Raw genomic sequence first — 16,146 nt, 5'->3', positions numbered from 1 at the left:
CCCGAGCTTACTGTGCCCAAAGCCCCGTCCAACCTCTGTGTGGAGGCAGAGCTGGGGACGCTGCCATGGCTTGGGGTCCCAAGTGCCCCCGGGCTGTGCACAGAGCCTGGGGCTCCTTGGGAAGGTTCGTGGTAGCTGCTGGTGCCTGGCCCGGCCCTGGTACCGCTGCTGGTGGGTGCAAAGCACCGAACCCTGCCCTGGCAGAGGCAGGCTGGTGGTTCGGTCTCCTCCCATGTCACACGAACCCTCAGGCTGGTGCCTGCTGTGCCTTGCTGGGGTAGAATGCATTTCTCGGCCACCAGCTGTGCAAGCAGCAGAGCCCAGTGCCGCTGCTGCCGGCCCAGCACGGTGGCAGTGCCTGGGGGACAATGCCTGGTGACAATCTGCAAAGGGAGGACGAGATGACCAGTAGGTCTTGGGGAGCGGTCGCTGCAGGCACTATGGCTGCTTAAAATGCACCTGTAATGGGCATGTAGTGGTGTGTAATTGAAGTAATACCTGTATGATTAGCTTCCCCTTCCCAAAACATCCCTGCTCCAAGGCTCTGCCTCCTTCCTCCAAAACCAGCAGGGTGACTGTGTGACACTGCTGGTGGCTTTTGCCCGGTTCTTTCTGTGCTCGACCGATGCCTGCATCCAACAAGAAACCAGAGGCTGCCCTGGGCTCAGAGCCAGCGTGTCCCCAGGGTGTGCAGGCCGGGCACCACGCGGGGAGCAGCACCCCGACGTCCCCGTGCAGGGGGACATTTCCCTGGGATCCAAGGCCCTTCTGAACCAGCTGCTCTTACCTGCACTGTGCAACGGTGCTGCCTGCACGCTGTTTCCCAACAGCAGTGGCTTCAGCCCAGTATTTCGGCATGCCCCAGTGACCACAGGCTTTTGTTGCACTGATAACCAGTGGCGATTGCGGCGGTGAGGGCTCGGACAGGCAGCATCGGGGAGATGCCTCCTGGAGAAAGGGAGGGGAAACCTGTGGTGGCTCCTGGTTCACGGCGAGGACCAAGCCCAGCGTTTCCTCCATCCCTGGAGGAAATCCCATCTGCCATCAGGATGCGAACGCTGGAGGCCGATCTGGCCAAGGCCAAGGCCACATTGCATGGCCATGACTGAACCGAGACCTTGCTCTGGAGCTGACGCTGCTGGAAGGCAGCGCAGAAAGCGGAGATTAGGAGGGATGCGATTGATGGCAGAACAGGGCGGCCTTGTGCAGGGTCGGCCAACACCTGGGTGCTCGGGGCCACCGCTACGCACAGCTCTTTGCTTGCGAGCCAGAGCTTGTGCAACACCACGTCTCGACCGATAAAGCAGGTGGGACTTGGCCCGAGGTTCGCTCTCTCTCTTGTCTTCGTTCCCTCGGCCTTGGTGGGAGCAGCCCCGGGCCTTGGCCAGGCAGCAACCAGGGAAAGGGCCACCAAGGCTGGGACTGATGGGACAGGGGTGCAGGTCCCCTGGGAGGGGGTCAGATGCAGGGCAGGGCTGCCAGCAGCGGAGACTGTCAGAAAGCGTAAGAGCCCAATGGCTGCAAGAAAGGCTCTGCAAAAGGCCGGTATTTTGGGTACGACAGCCCGAAGCACCTCCAGTGCGCCCGCTCCTGGCCAGGTACACCACGACTTCAGAAACGAGGCTTAAGGGAAACTTTTTGTGCATTGCATGGGACGTCACCAAACCCTGGGGTCCTGAGCATGCTGCGGGGCTGGATGTGGAGATGCTCAGCCCCAGGAGATGAATGAGCAGGGGCTGCCTTTCCGCTCTCCTACTTCTGCTCTTTTCCTTTGCTCCTTCCCTGCCTCTCGCTCTGGTTTCCTACCAAGATCTTTTCTGACACTGGTTCTTTCCACGCAGGGTTCCCCTGGGATTTCAGGAGTGATGCTTGGCAGCTGGGAGCTCTGTCGGGAGTTACTGCCGGGCCGTGGCAGCTTGGCTGCCTTTCACTGTCTCCCTCCGCTGCTGCCGGCACCGGAGCTGCTGCATCCTTTGCTGCAGACCTTGGCCTGCCCATGGCTTCCTCTGGCACCAGGGGGAAAAGACGTGAATGACTTTGCTCTGGTGCCACAGGGTAAGCCCTGACTCTGCGGGCGCCCTGTGCCCAGGCTGCTTGGCATCCCACCCCATGCCAGGGCCGTGCTGGCAGGAACAGCATGGGCATTCCTGGGGGAAAAAGATCCCTTGGTCCCTGGGTACCACCTACCCCTTCCCCTGGGCACTTCCTTACCCCTCGCCCTGCTGCTCCACAGGGCTCTCGCTCTCCTTCCAGGGGAGCAGCCCTCCCGACCCAGCCCAAGCTGTGTGCCCAGGGCTCCCGGTGTCTGGCCCACCCCTGTTCCCTGGAGCTCTGGGTATCCGGTTCGCCTCTGCGCCCCGTGTTGAGCCCCAGGGCTACCGGTGCAAGGTCCTCCCTCCAGGTCCACTCTCCCCCCGGTGCCCCAGAGCTCCTGGTGCCCAGTCCTCCCCGCTCAGCCTCCGCGCCCACCCTCTGCCGCAGGGCTCCCAGCGCCCGACCCCGCCCAGCCCCACCATTCCCCGGTGCACGGTGCGGATCCGCTCTCCCCCCTGAACCCCAGAGCGGCCGCTGCCCGGTCCGCCCCCTCTCCCGCGATCCCCTCTGTGCCCCAGGACTCCCCTCCCCTGGCCCTGCCGTCCCCACCGTGCCCCCCGGCTCCCGGTCTGACCCCGCCCCCCCATCCCCGCTCCACGTGCTCCCGCCGCCACCGAGCCGCTCCCGCCCTCCCACGTGAGTGGCGGCGCCTGCCCCGCCGGGGGCGTGGCCTGACGTTCGGAGGGGGCGTGTCCAAAGCGCTAGGGGCGCGGGCTGGCGGTCAAGGGGCTCGGTTACGGAGGAAAAGGCGTGGTTATACCGACGGAGGCGTGGTTCTGCATGCGGGGGCGTGGTTAGGGTGGTGGTGGGCGTGACCACGCCGGCGGCGGCGGGAGGCGTGGCCGGCGTTCGGCGCTGCGCGCGCGCGTGTGGGGCCCGGCGGCGGCGGCAACGGGGGGAGGGCGGGAGGGGGTGGGTAAACCGGAGCGGGAACGACGGGCCGAGCGGAAAGGTTTAAGGTCAGGAAAGGAGTTAAAACAAACCAAAAACCCAAGATAAATTTAAAAAAAAAAATTAAAAAATAACCAACAAAACGGACTCACTGCCGCGAAGAGGTCAAAGGTCGGAGGTGAGGAGGAGCCGCTTCCCCGTCGGTGAGGTGAGAGGCACCGGCGAGTGCGATCGGTCCCCGATAGATACCGAAATATTCCTCCCCCCCCTTCCTCCTCAGCGCGGTTCCCGCCGGGCCTGAGCGCGCGGCTTCCCCTCACACACACGCACGCGCGGGGCCACGCGCGTGCGTGCGTGTGTGTGTGTGTGTGTGAGAGGAGGGCGCGCGCCGCCGCCGCCACCCCCCCCCCTTTTTTAAGGGGGCCGTTTAACGGTCGCTCGCAGCCTCCCTTCCCCTGAGGGAGCCGCGGCCTTTAGGCCTCTCCCCGGCGGGAAGCCCCGGGGAGGCTCCTCAAGCGGGGTGGTGGTGGTGAGGGGGCTCCCCACCCCTCGTGGTGTCGGTGGGGGGGAATTTGGGGTGCACAAAGGAGGCTGGTGGGTGCGGAGGGGCCCGCTGGGTCCTTTCCCCTCCCCCCGCAACCGGTGGTGCTTCAGGTGCCTGTTGGATTTGGGGATTTGGCTGCAGAGGGTGGTGAATGTCTTCTTGGGGGTTGTGCGGATTGCAATTTATTTTATGATTGTGTTTTCTAATAATTCGCCAGAGTGTGGGTGTTAGCAAAAAGACTAAAGATTAATTTTCTCGTTTGCAAAGAGCAAGGGGCTGTGCTTTCCTGAGATACGCAGAAGAAGGGACTGCCTTACCCTCTTGGCACCTGAGGATGAAGAAGCAAGTGGTGTTTGTGGGCAGGGAGGGAAGGTTGGGGTTGGGTACTTGTGCAGAGGATCTGCTGAGGGTCTGGAGTAGCGACTGCTCTGCCTGCAGGAGGATTTGGAAGGAATTGGGATCAAAACAGAGAGCATTTACTGCTTAGGAAACCGGGAGTCAATCAGCCTGAGGTATTGCTGTGCTGGAGGAGAGCAGGGAGCAGGGAGGAAGGGGAGGAAAGCATGAGGAAACGTGTCTGAAAGAGGAGTGTGGAAAGTTTTGGTGGGGCTGGTGGGTGAAAGACGGTGGGATGGGACTAAACCATAAGGAGGATGAGATGAAGGAAAGAGTTAATCATCTCTGCTGCAGAATCAGAAGAATATAGTTTATAGAAAAGGAAGAGTGCGTACGTAAAGGGAATGACTGAAATGTGGAGTAAGCTCCTCTGCTCGATAGGTTTGCTCGGCACATCGGTAGTTGCCGACCACTTCAGAACCAGAACTATTCTGCTACTTTCATGTTACAGGGACTTCGCTCTGTGATAATAGCACAGTGCTGCAAGTATCTTTTGCTCTGGCTAATCACCCTAGTCCTTGAAGTTTGGTTAAAATTAAGGAATCAACTTCTTTCTATGAGACCAAAGGGGCATTTTTAGATTATTTTCTAATATAATGAGCAAGGAACTGTTTGAATCCTGAAGTGGTGTAGTTGTGAGTTTTGTATTTGGGAGAATCCTAAGCAAAGGACTACTGCCTTAATGCCAAAATTTCCTGAATGAAATGTCCGCTTATTTTTCAGGATTGTTGAAAGACAAATTTAAGTTTCCTTTCATGAGAGGGGAAAAGATGAGGCATGATCTCACTCTTTGTGAAACCTGTAACTGTTATGACAGCATACTAGTGTGATAAATTTAGGATTACACGAGCTGTTGTGTAATGCAGAAAGGAGATTAGCTGACTTGAATTCCGAAGAAAGGAAAACACCCTGGGATTTTCACTGACTGTGTGACATGTAGAGAGCTGTGCTGTTAGCCCCCAAGTCCTTCCAGCAAAACAATTCTGCTTGGTATTTTCAGTTACAAAGCTTAACTTGATACAGTGCTGTTTATTTTTCCAAACATGATTCAAATATAACATGACAAAAGAGCAAAGAAGAATCAGGTTTTGTCTCAGGAGCATTGAAATAGTTTTTTAAGTGTCAGAATCTCAGCGATGAATGAATTTGTCAAGCGCTCTCTGAAGACAGCTGTTGAGTTATTCAATGTTATTTTTATTCAGTGGGTTGCTAGGCTTGTCTGTCGTCAGTTCATATAATTATGCATAGAAAAGTCATGTTTTTTTTCCCTCTCTGATGAGCAAGGAGTTTAAAAAAAGAGAACAGGTACAGCCTGACGAACAAAAATAGTTTTATCCGTCTATAGTGGAACGTAGTAAGTCATGAGTGGAAGGGGAGTAGCAGCAGCACAGCAATTTCAGTGGATCTTATGACCTGGGAATCCTCTTTTCTAGTCTCACTGTGACCGACTTTCTGTGCCGTGCTCGTGGAGTTGACACACCTCCCTTGACTGTCCTTCCAGGGAGCTGCAGGCAGCTTCTCCCACTTTACAACAGACATTTTACAGCATGCTGTGGCAGCGCGGAGCCCTGCTCCTCTGAGCCGGCTGCTGTACGAGCAAGGAGGAGCCGATGGCGCTTGGCCCAAGGAACTTGGTCTTGAGTATAGAATGGGACCGGAGGTAGATGTAGGCTGAGCTTTACAAGCATTCGTTAGCTGTAATATCTTGTGTTATAATTCCTTCAAAACTTACACGGTGCGTTAAAGGGTGAGAGAGAAAGGTCATAAGGAACACGAGGCAGTTCTGTAATCGCTCAGCCCTCTGTTTCAATGTCTGTAAGCTATTACTTCTCACAACCAAAATATCAAACAGAACGTGGAGGAGCAGGGACTTCAAGGTGGTTGTCTTCAAGTGAATCTTGTAATTTGTGTCCTCAGGTGAAGGCACAGTCCCGGTGTTTCAGAATAGCCAGTGTCTTTTCTGTGTAACTGGGTTCCCTTGCGAAGAAAATAAAATTCTAAGGCTCCTGCCAGTAAAAGAGTGAGTTTCAGCTGCAGCGAGAGAGTGGTGGTGAATGAGGAGGGGAGGAGGGTTGCATTTCTTTGCTTAAAAACTGAATTAATCTTCTATGAACCGTTGTGATAAAGATGCTATGGGAATAATAGTTGGTTTGTTTTCAAAAGACAATGTCCGAGTCAGACTTTCAGACTTGTTGTCTAACAGAGTCGTTTTGGGATTGTTTCACTGTTGGGAAGAAAGAGCTTAGTGATTTGCCGATCCTGGGTTTTTAATTGGTGATTATTAGAAAGAAAAATATTTAGTTCTGCATGATGCTAGAGGTGACAAAAAGCTCCCTTATTGGATGTTGGGAGTCCTGGTAGTTTGCTCATTCAGGCTTGCCAAATGTTACTGCTGTAACCTAGAACCTGTTGAAAATCAATCCCACGCAAGTGAGTCGCCTTACAGATGCTTGCGTTCCCTTGTGCCTTCTCAGGGCACTTTTCCAGCCTGAAAGATATTAAAGTGCAGACTTACTTTTTTATAATGAAAACTGTTCTGATTAAAGGTTTGGTGGTTTGGATATTTTTTTTTTTTGAGGGAATAATGCAGGGAAGTATATGCTGAAGTTTCCTTCTGAATTTTTGCTTTCTATTTCATGGACTAAGTGGTCAGAGTTGTGTTTGTTGTCTCCCTTATTTCTGTCAGTGTTAGCGTACTGCCTGTGAGAGGATACCTGTTAATTAGATGACAGACACAGCCAAAACTTCCAGCATTCAAGAGTTTAGAGTGAAAATACCGCTGAAGCTCTAACGTTCGGGACTTGTAGAGAGGGTTTGTGTGGAAAAGGAAGTGTTTCCCCAGAGACCCAAAGGTAGACTTCTGTTTTTCCGCCAAACCCAGAAGTTTTAGAAACCCTTCACTTGATAGCTGTCAGAAGGTACCCAACCGCTGCTACAGAAACCAAGTCCTCCTTCTGAAATGGGAAGACTATTGTTTTACATGTTTCCACAACATATTTTTCAGGAAAATGATAGTGCTTAATGTGTAAACTTAGTGTCCTGGTTCCAGCTGGGACAGGGTTAACTTTCTTCCCAGTGGCTTGGGGGGTGTGCTGTGTTTTGGGTTCGGTGTGAAAGGAGCGTTGATGGCCCATTGATGCTTTGGCTGTTGCTGGGTGATGCTTGCACCGGGAGGGGGGAGCACAGCCGGGGTGGTGGACCCAGCTGGCCGATGGGGTATTCTATACCATGTGACGTCATGCTCAGTATAAAAACCAGGTGTGGGGGGGGGGGCTCGCCCCCGTTCGTGACACGCGGTCGGCGGTCGGTGAGCGGTTGTGTTGTGCATTGCCTGCTTTGTGTATTCTGTTATTGTTGTTGTTCTCACTGTTATTATTACTGTTCTACTTAGTTTTATTTCAATTATTAAACTGTTTTTATCTCAACCCGGGAGCTTTCCTACTTGTGCCCTCCCGATTCTCTCCCCCATCCCACCGGGGGTGTGTGTGTGTGTGTGTGTGTGATCCAGCGGCTGAGTGGAGTTTATTTTTGCTGGCTGGGGTTAAATCACGACACTTAGTTTGGTCCAACTGTAATTACAGTTAGTCAGGAAACTTCTGCCAGTGATAGCTGGTCTTTTTTATAGGGGTGTGTTTTTAATGTGAGGGAGTGGCTTGCTCAAAAGTTATTTCTGAGGGTTTTTTTGAGGGGAATTTCCTTCTGTGAGGCAAATGGCCCAATATAAGCTGTGATCTTGGTAAACCAGAAAAATAATACTACTGTTGCATCAACAGAGATCACCAAAGCTAGCTGCTGAACTAAATTCAAAGGATTGCGGGAGCAGCGATGAAAATGGTGGTGATGCAAAAGGTGCTTGAAACCTCTATGCTGGCAGTGCAAATCTCAGGAGAAGGTAGATGCCTAAAAAAGCTCTTTAGCTCTTCCTCTGTTAAAATCAGAGCCAGAAGAGTTTTCTGCGTGGTGGAGGCACTGCACCTTTGTGTGGGGAAGTGGAGCAGTACGTGGAAAATGCAGAAGTCTGCTAGGAGTATTTACTTAGAGGGAAGGGCTTCAGAAACTCGCTGTATCTGTAGCACCCAGGACTGAAGTAGCAACCTAAACATAAGCAATGGTGTAGTGGGCTGCTAAATGAACTACATTTCCTTCTGAGGAGTATATTTGCCTGTTACGGGCATTTTTTAAAAATGTTACTGACCAATTGAACTTTCCCTACCCTGTAAAACTGTTGAATAAAATATGGATGTTAAGCATTTATCTTGGCACAATCTCTTAGAAGATAGTTGCAGTCGAAGGTGGTGTTCAGATATACAGACAAGACCATCTATTTGAGAAATAGAACTGAAACCATACAGTCAGAACCTATGGGCCTAAATTAAATAGTGTTTTGGGTTTTTTTTAAATATAGGTCATTAACCATTCATTCTGATTTCTGTGCTGAAGGAGAGTTTTGAACCAGGAAATGTATCCGTTGCAGGGAAAGGAGCCCCAGCTATAGATAAAGAAACAGGAAAGAAGTCATGCTCGTTTCAGGTACTTACTTGATGAGGTAAATGAGTAATTGCAGCTGGAGAACTGTTGAGGAAAAAAGAGTGAGTTTCCAGTGGTGGTAGTAAATGACTGCAGTAGGTACTTCTCAGTTACATGAACTTTTTCTTAAAAAAGCAGTGCTGGGTAGAAATCACATTCTTATACTTAACGTACTAATTGCAAACGTTGCTTTCATCACTACTGCAATACTTGGGTTATTCAAACCCAGAGGTGTTTCCGGTTTTCATTTGCAGAGTAGCAAGACCACGTAAGAAGAATTAAGATAGAAATCAAACCTGACTAGCAGAGGCCATGAAGGGATACAAAAATTATTCTGTGAATGTCTTAATAGTAAGAAGATGATGGGAGAAAGATCAGAGAGGAAAACTCACTGTCCAGTGTCACTGAAACGTTCAATATCTTTTGTAGCTGATTCTTACTGAAGACCACAGTCAGCTGGCAAGCAACTAATGCTAGTGACAGGTTAGAATAAAGAAAGAGCAGGTTTGCAAGCAGTCATCTAAGTGAGATATTTTTGTCTATGTACTTAAAGTAAAGATGAAAAAAAACCCTTAAAAGCTTTAATAGGCGTCTTTTGAGAAATGGGAAATAGATGATGTCTTGAAAAACTAGAGAAGAGCAAGCAGTTTGTGTAGGTGAAGGAGTGGGAGGGAGAGAATGGAGAGTAGTAGTCATCTGAAAATCCTGCAGCAAGTAGTTAAATGATTTGTAAGCGCCTGAAAGATTACAAGGAGCACGTCACAGCCAGTGCTGGTTTGCCACGGGTACTTCCTTGGCAAAGCGAGTTTACTTCTTTCTGGGATAAGACGTCAGGTCTGTTTCTGGCTGCAGAAACAAAAGCTTCCATGTATCTTGCATTCAGTAAGGTTTTGATTTTTGTCCTAATAAGATTCTCAAGTAAGTGAGGTTTAAAAAATCCCTAAAACCTAAGAAGGTGCTGCTGTATGATGGATACAAACCTGGTTAAATAAACATACTGAGAGTACTAGTAAAGACCTCGTTAAATGGAAGGCTGTATTGAGAGGGTTGCTGTGGGGGCTATGGGTTTTCATTCATGATTTGAGTGGTATGCACGGACTCTGCATATTGAAGTTGTAAATGACGTGAAGCTGGGAAGGACTGCAGATGTGCTGTATGACAGGATTAAATATCAAGAAATGGATTTGATGACTTAAATGTTGCCTGAAAAATAGGCTACAGCTCAATAAGGACAGTGGTAAGGTTTTGTATTCAAGCAGAAATAATCAGCTGCAGGCATTGGCATAATTGATTAGGTATAATACAGAATTAAAGGAACCTTTTCACCTGCACTGGTGACCAGCGATCTCCTGTGGGGAAAGGAGGAGGGGAGGCAAAAGTTTTGTTTGGGTATATAAACTGGAAAATAAACTGCAGATTATGACATAATCCTTCCATTCCACCCAGTGCCGGTAAAGCTTCATTGGCACACCCTGTGACCTGGTTTTGGTATGACACTGGAAAAGTGACATGAACCAAGTGGCGAGGCTGAAGCAGAGCAGTCTGTCTCTGGAAAGCATCATCAGGGAAAGCTGTGTGCCGTGAGAAGACTGGGGAGACGCAAGGAATTTACTCTCACAAGTATTGCTGCAGAGGCTGTCCTGTTCTCCACGCCCACTGAGAACAGCACAGAAGAACGGGTTTAAATAGCGGGGAGGGACACAGGTAAAGTGTTAAAAAAAACTTTCTAAAGCTTAGTACTAGAGTAGGTTGCTTGGGGTGGCTGTAGAGTCTCCAGGTAAATGCTTAAGAGCAAGTTGGATAAACATCTGTTGGGAATCATCTGGGCATAACTCAGAATGCTCTGAGTGAGGTGCATGAATTAGAGCCCTCAAAGTCCCTTCTAGCCCTGTCTTCTCTCAGGGGTGAGCTGTAATTACTAATGAGGTTTGTCCCCTGCTGTGGGTCTCTGACTGTGACTGGGCGAGTGCTGGGGCAGGGTGGGGGGCGTAGGTGAAGGGCAGCCTGCCTTGCGGTTAGTGCCTTTCACTGCAGACGGAATGAGTGTGAGGCACGTGAACTGGAAGAAGATGATTATGTCTTTTGGTGCAAGAGTGTGTGCTTGGCCTTGTGTGTTTCACAGAAAGCTGTCATGTTATGCTGAAGTGTTTATCTTGACTTTTTTTTTTTTTCCTTCTTCCAATTTGCATGCTCTAGTGGGGTGTGAGGGCTGCTTTGGGGAGGTTTTGACTCTTTCTTGGTAGTCCGTAATATATGTAGTACTTGTTTTCAGAAATGACACTGAGGATGGATCTGACAAAGTTTACCACTTCATGAATGATGTCCAAAAGTATTCTACATATTTCATATCACAAACAAGAGGCATGAGCTAAGATGTTAAATTTGATCTTGCAGAGAGGTTTAGAAAATGACATTAGTAGAAACTGTACCCGTAGTAGGAAGACAAGCTTATTGCAGGTCCATGCTGGGTGAGCTGTTTGTGTACTGCTCTTGGAAGTCTTGCGTTAAGAGCTGCAATGATATGCAGGCTGCAGTGAGTGTTACAGAAGGAGCCAAGCGGATGACGTTGTGTTCAGGAGGAAGTAGGCACAGCTACTTTATATTACAGTGATGGAGCTTGATTAAGATCTACAGGAAGGGAAAGAACATCTAATTATCACTTGGAGTCCATATTATTTTTATGGAAATTAATTTTTTCCATACCTCAGAAATTTTAAAATACGGGTTTAAGGTGCCTGATCAATTCATATAGACAAGGTATATCCTAAAAAAGATCAAAGGTGCTCTTTGTTGGTTACTGTTTGCATCCTGGAACTAATTTCTGGAGTCAAGAACTTCATGAGCAGTCAGGGAGTGCAAAATTGATTGAATTCCTCAGTGTTTGTGCCTGGCCACTGAGTTGGGGCGTACTGCAACAGGCCAGCACACTGTCGTTGAAGTGAGGTGGATTTAATGGTAAAGCTCTGATACGTAACTGCATGTAGATGTTGCATCAGTCTTTTGGTATTTTTAGGAGAAAGTGGTTCCCTAGCCATTTGTAAAGCAGCTACATCAATAAACAAAAAGAAGCGGATTATTCCAAAAGTGATCACGTGAGATGCGTGCATAAGGACAGCTGCTGGGTCAGACTGACGGCCTGTTTAGGTTGGTATCTGGTTTCTGAGCGTGGACAGTGTTTAGTACAGGGGGAAGAGTGTACGGACAAGGCAAATATGTTGGATGCTGGCAGCCGTGCGGTGTTCGAGAGGAGTGGCTGTGGCTGAGGGGCTTCTCGAGCCAGAGGAATGCCTTGGCTTTGCCCTGAATAGCGCTTCACGGCTCACTCTTCCAAAAATTTGTCCGCTTGCTTTTTTAACACACATGATATAGACAATGTCCTGGGGTAAAGATTTCCACAGGCTTAACTGTGTGTTTATTTTGAGCTGCCACTTTGTAGTTTCATTTGATGCTGAATTATTCCTGTACTGAAAGAAGCAGCCCTCCCCTGTTCAGTTTCCTCAGATCACCTCTGATTTTTAGAGAAGTCCGTTGGATCCATTTGCTGATAAATCTCTTCCAGATTGAAAAGTCTTCCCACACTTTTTTTGTTTTATGGAAGATGGTCCATATCTTTGGGCATCCTTGTTGAACTTCTCTGTACCTTTTCTAATTCTCCTGCACATCCTTTTTGAGATGAGGAGGAAAAGGAAGAATGACCAGAGCTGTGTATAGCACTTAGTGTGTGCATAGCACAGGTTCACATATTAATGTAATGGTTTCTGTTTGTTCTTCATTCCATTCTTAACAGTTCCTAGTGTACAATTTGCTTTTTTTGACTGCATCGAGTTCACATTTTCAGAGAATTAATGATTAGAACCCTAGGATCTTGTTTGTGAGTGGTGATAGCCAGTCGAGAATGCATTCCTGTATATGTAACGTTATTTTCCCCATATACATCATGTACCATTCATTGGCATTGAACTTAATCTGTAATTTTGTTGCCCGGTCACTTGGTGTGGAGTTATTTCTGCCAGCTCTTCAGTCGGCCTGATCTTTGCCACCATGAATAACAGACAACTGAAAGTGTTATTTATGTCAACACTGCACCTTTTTTCCAGGGAAATTGTGACTGTGTCAAATAGCACAGTTCCCTGTGGGACTGTCTGAGTACCTCCCTCTATTAAAAGAATCAGCCATTTGTTATGATCCTTTTTTAACCTCTCTTATAATCAGCTTCTAGCCATGTGAAGGCCCTCCCCTTTATCGCATGACACCTTAGTTTTTCAGAAGTCCCCAGTAAGGAGTTTTCTTGAACACATTTTTAGCAGTCTAGGTAGACTTTCTAAATTGGATCATGGCTCTATGTGCTTATTTATTCCTCTGGAGAAGTCAGTTGAACAGATTTGTGAAGCTGACTCTTCCTTAATGTGTGGTAACTCTCCTTCCATCAGACAATTCTACTGATTTCTTTAGAATATCTGCCTTAGTGATCTGTAGTTTCCCAGATATTCCCTAGTAAAAGTTGGAAGAATACTTCCCACCTTTCAGCAACTGTATTGGGACAAAAGGCTGCATGTTACTTTAGCTGTTTGGTGTTGGAGTTCCTCTGGGTCTCTTGCAATAAACCCCTCTGCTCTGGGACCCTGGCTGGTGTCATGTCTCATTCCGTAACCCCTTCACTGACACACCAATCTGTGATAGTCTGATGTCCCTCCTAAGAGGATTTCAGCAGGGAAGCTTCCTCCCCCCTGGTAACTTCTCCTCTGTGAAGATAAATTCAAATTTTATTTAGCTTTTCTTCTATGTGTTTTTTTTTTGTTTTCTCTGTGTTCTCCTGATCATCTGTTGGTCCTACAGGCTCTCTGCTCATGGTATCTGAATTAGCATTTATTATTAGTTCTTATGCCTCTTCCCAGCAGTTCCTCAGGCTCCTTTTTGACCTGCTGTATAATGTTCTCATACATAGTAGTGTGCAAGATCCTCTCTCCTTATTTTCCACATTTGGACACATCTTCAACTCTTCACTGAATGTTTTGATACGTGATAAGCATTTCTTTTGAGTAAGCATTTCTTTTGAGCTTCCCATGCAATATCTCTAAGTAGCCTCTGTCACCTCCATTTTGCTCTTCTAATTCCCCTTAAGTTTTTTTTTTAAACACACTCTTTTTTATGTACTCTGCCCCCCCCATCCTTTTTTTTTTTTCCTTTTGCTGTTATGCAAAGCAGTGGGTTTTTATTTTGGACTCTGTTATTCCTGGTAAGATACAACTTTAGTTGTCAAATGAGATTTTCTGGTAAAAGCAGACCCACTGTCCAAACCTGCTTCTTTGTGCTTTGCTTATTGGGAGTTTTAAACACAGAGTTAATTTAAGCACCGCTTAGGTCTGATCCCGTTGAGGTGATGCCACACATGAAGGAAATCAGACCTAATGCTGTCTAACCAGATGGTAGCTCAAATCTTTGTTCTTTTTTATTTCTGTTGAACCTGTTAAGGAATTACACTACAGCCTGGTTCTGTATGACCTGCCATGATGACATCAACAGGGAGAAGGGCACTAAAGCCACACCACCTGAGCTGAGCTTGGCTGGCAAGGTAGTAGCCTCAGAACTAACCACACAGCAAAAATAATGTTAGAAGAATCTTTAGTGGACTGAATAATAATGAAATGGTGTTGATCTTATTGATAGAGAAGTTCAGTGAAAAATGTATTGGATGGCAAAGTTCTGGACTCAATAAATTCCCTGATAAAATGAAGGAATTGCCGCTTTACAGTTCAGTATGATCTTTGCTAATAAGTGGTGGAGAAGGTTTATGAAGCATTTGAAAAAGTCTTTTTCAAAAGACATTCTAACTACCATTGTTTAAATGTTTGTGTATTGCATGGCACTTGAGAGTTTATATCCTTTCCAAAACTCCTGCTAGTTTTTCATTATAGTGTTTTAACTGTATCTATTTTCTTAAGTAAATATCTATTTTCTATGGTAAAAAATTCAAGAATTAAATTAAAAGCCGAACACTGCAATCTGATTTGTCTCTTTTGCCTTCTTATCTCATTAGAGTAGGAGTTTAGTACTCAGTCGCCTAAGGCCTGGAAGAAATATAACATTGTGGTTGCACTTTTAAAATTCAATTGCAGGTGATAACATTGGTATTGTGGAAAAAAATCCATCTTAGCCAGAAACCCTCTGAATAGTTCACTGGCAGACAAAGCAACTGCTTTCTGGAGGGCTTACAGACTTTATCTGGCTGAGAACTGACATGCTGCTTGCCATGCTCGTTAGAAAAGCACATTTTGGTGACACTGGGAAGAAAGTAAGTTCGATATGTGTCTTCCTAATATTTACCGTAGCAGCTTTTGAATTGTGATTCTTAGCTTTATATTTCACAGTATTTTTAAATGGAATCAGTATTATTTGCTTTCCTAGGGAGAAATGAGTCTAGAGAGGACAAACCTTTTGTCCAAAATCTGCTCAGCAGCTTAGTGCCAAAATTGGAAATTGAATTTGGGGGTTGTCTCTGTGGTGTATGTCCTGCACCTTATCTTTTCTAGATTAACGCTTGTCCTAACTAATTTTGCAGGTTTTCTATCATGTATCTCCATCACTTGCGTCAGGTGTATACTAATAATATTTCTGAAATTGTAATAAATGCTGCTAAAACCATATTTTAAGGGAGAAGCTGTCTCATATGATCATGTTTCTTTCTGTGTAGTAAATTGACACTGGAGACAAGATCATTGCTAACATGAACTAGATTGGGCAAGAACTCTGTGGTCAGGAAGAAGAGATTGGGAAATGTTTTCTTGTGTTTGGTAAGCTGTCGATATACTTAATAAGCGAGTAAGCTTCCTTTGGCTGGATGCAAAAAGAAGAGTAAACTTTGAAGTTGTGGTGTTTTTCTAAATTTGGATACTTTCTATTTTTGTTACATATCCCAAACTTCTGTGTTTCATGGTTCTTCATGTGGAACATCCTGTCATTTCATCCACACCAATAAGTTGTTGTCTGACGCTGTTGGAAGTATTTTAGGAAGCAAGAAAGGACATTTGATAGAAACTACATTCAATGAATTGCTATTCTTAAGCAGGAGTTTAGCTGGGGTTCTTCTCTTGTGGCATGAAAGTCCAAAAGATGTCCTGAAAATAGGTTTGGAAACTTATTTTGAATGTCAGTCCCTTCTTTGGTGGCAGGTAACGTATTATCTGGGATGTTAGGATTATTTAGGAGCTTTCTTTTTGAATCTTTGTGGCAGCGTTCCTCTGTTGCTGTTGCTACTCAAGCAAGATATGGTTAAAAATTTGTAAAGTGAGTGAAATACCACTTGTAAAATGGGGTCTATTTCAGATAACTTCTGGATTTTTAAACTCTCAAAACATAAATGAATATTGTAGGGGAGGAAAACGGGCAAAAAGGTGACAATGAAGTGAATGGCTACTGTTAATTTGTGTAAAACTTTGCATCAAGGTGTGTGTAACTTAAACCTCTCAAGTTCCTGGCAAGCATGCTTTTATTTGGTTTTGGTGGTTTGTTTATTTTTTTTAGTTGACTGAGGGAAATGTGTTGCCAAGCAAGTTTAGAGCGCACAGTCCAAACATTAGACTGGTGCGAAGAGCTTTGAGGTGTCTTCAGAGAAGGATAAATGAGAAGGGAAGGGTATGTTGGAGATTTTTTGATCCTTGCAGTGCAATGTTGTACTACTGAGAACACGAAGGTTC

At 46.7% G+C, this 16,146-nt stretch overlaps 1 protein-coding gene across 15 annotated transcripts in view; it reads left to right on the top strand.

Moving 5' to 3' along the window:
* The first annotated feature begins 1,648 nt into the window (after positions 1–1,648).
* The window catches only part of SCAP (SREBF chaperone), a 70,966-nt gene continuing 56,468 nt past the window's right edge, over positions 1,649–16,146 (top strand). For 6 of the 15 annotated variants that reach the window (XM_075144425.1, XM_075144424.1, XM_075144423.1 and 3 more), the window contains exon 1: positions 1,649–3,193. The gene's annotated coding sequence lies outside the window, so the exon portion shown is untranslated. Of the gene's footprint in view, positions 3,194–9,898; positions 10,157–11,465; positions 11,597–13,924; positions 14,025–14,568; positions 14,745–15,143; positions 15,244–16,146 lie in introns of all 15 variants that reach the window. The other 9 variants (XM_075144412.1, XM_075144411.1, XM_075144416.1 and 6 more) reach the window with 8 other exon arrangements.

Source organism: Calonectris borealis, chromosome 2, assembly GCF_964195595.1.
Source record: "Calonectris borealis chromosome 2, bCalBor7.hap1.2, whole genome shotgun sequence".
Classification (NCBI taxonomy): domain Eukaryota; kingdom Metazoa; phylum Chordata; class Aves; order Procellariiformes; family Procellariidae; genus Calonectris; species Calonectris borealis.
Note: the sequence above shows the minus strand (reverse complement) of the source record. Positions and strands in the feature narration are given on the sequence as shown.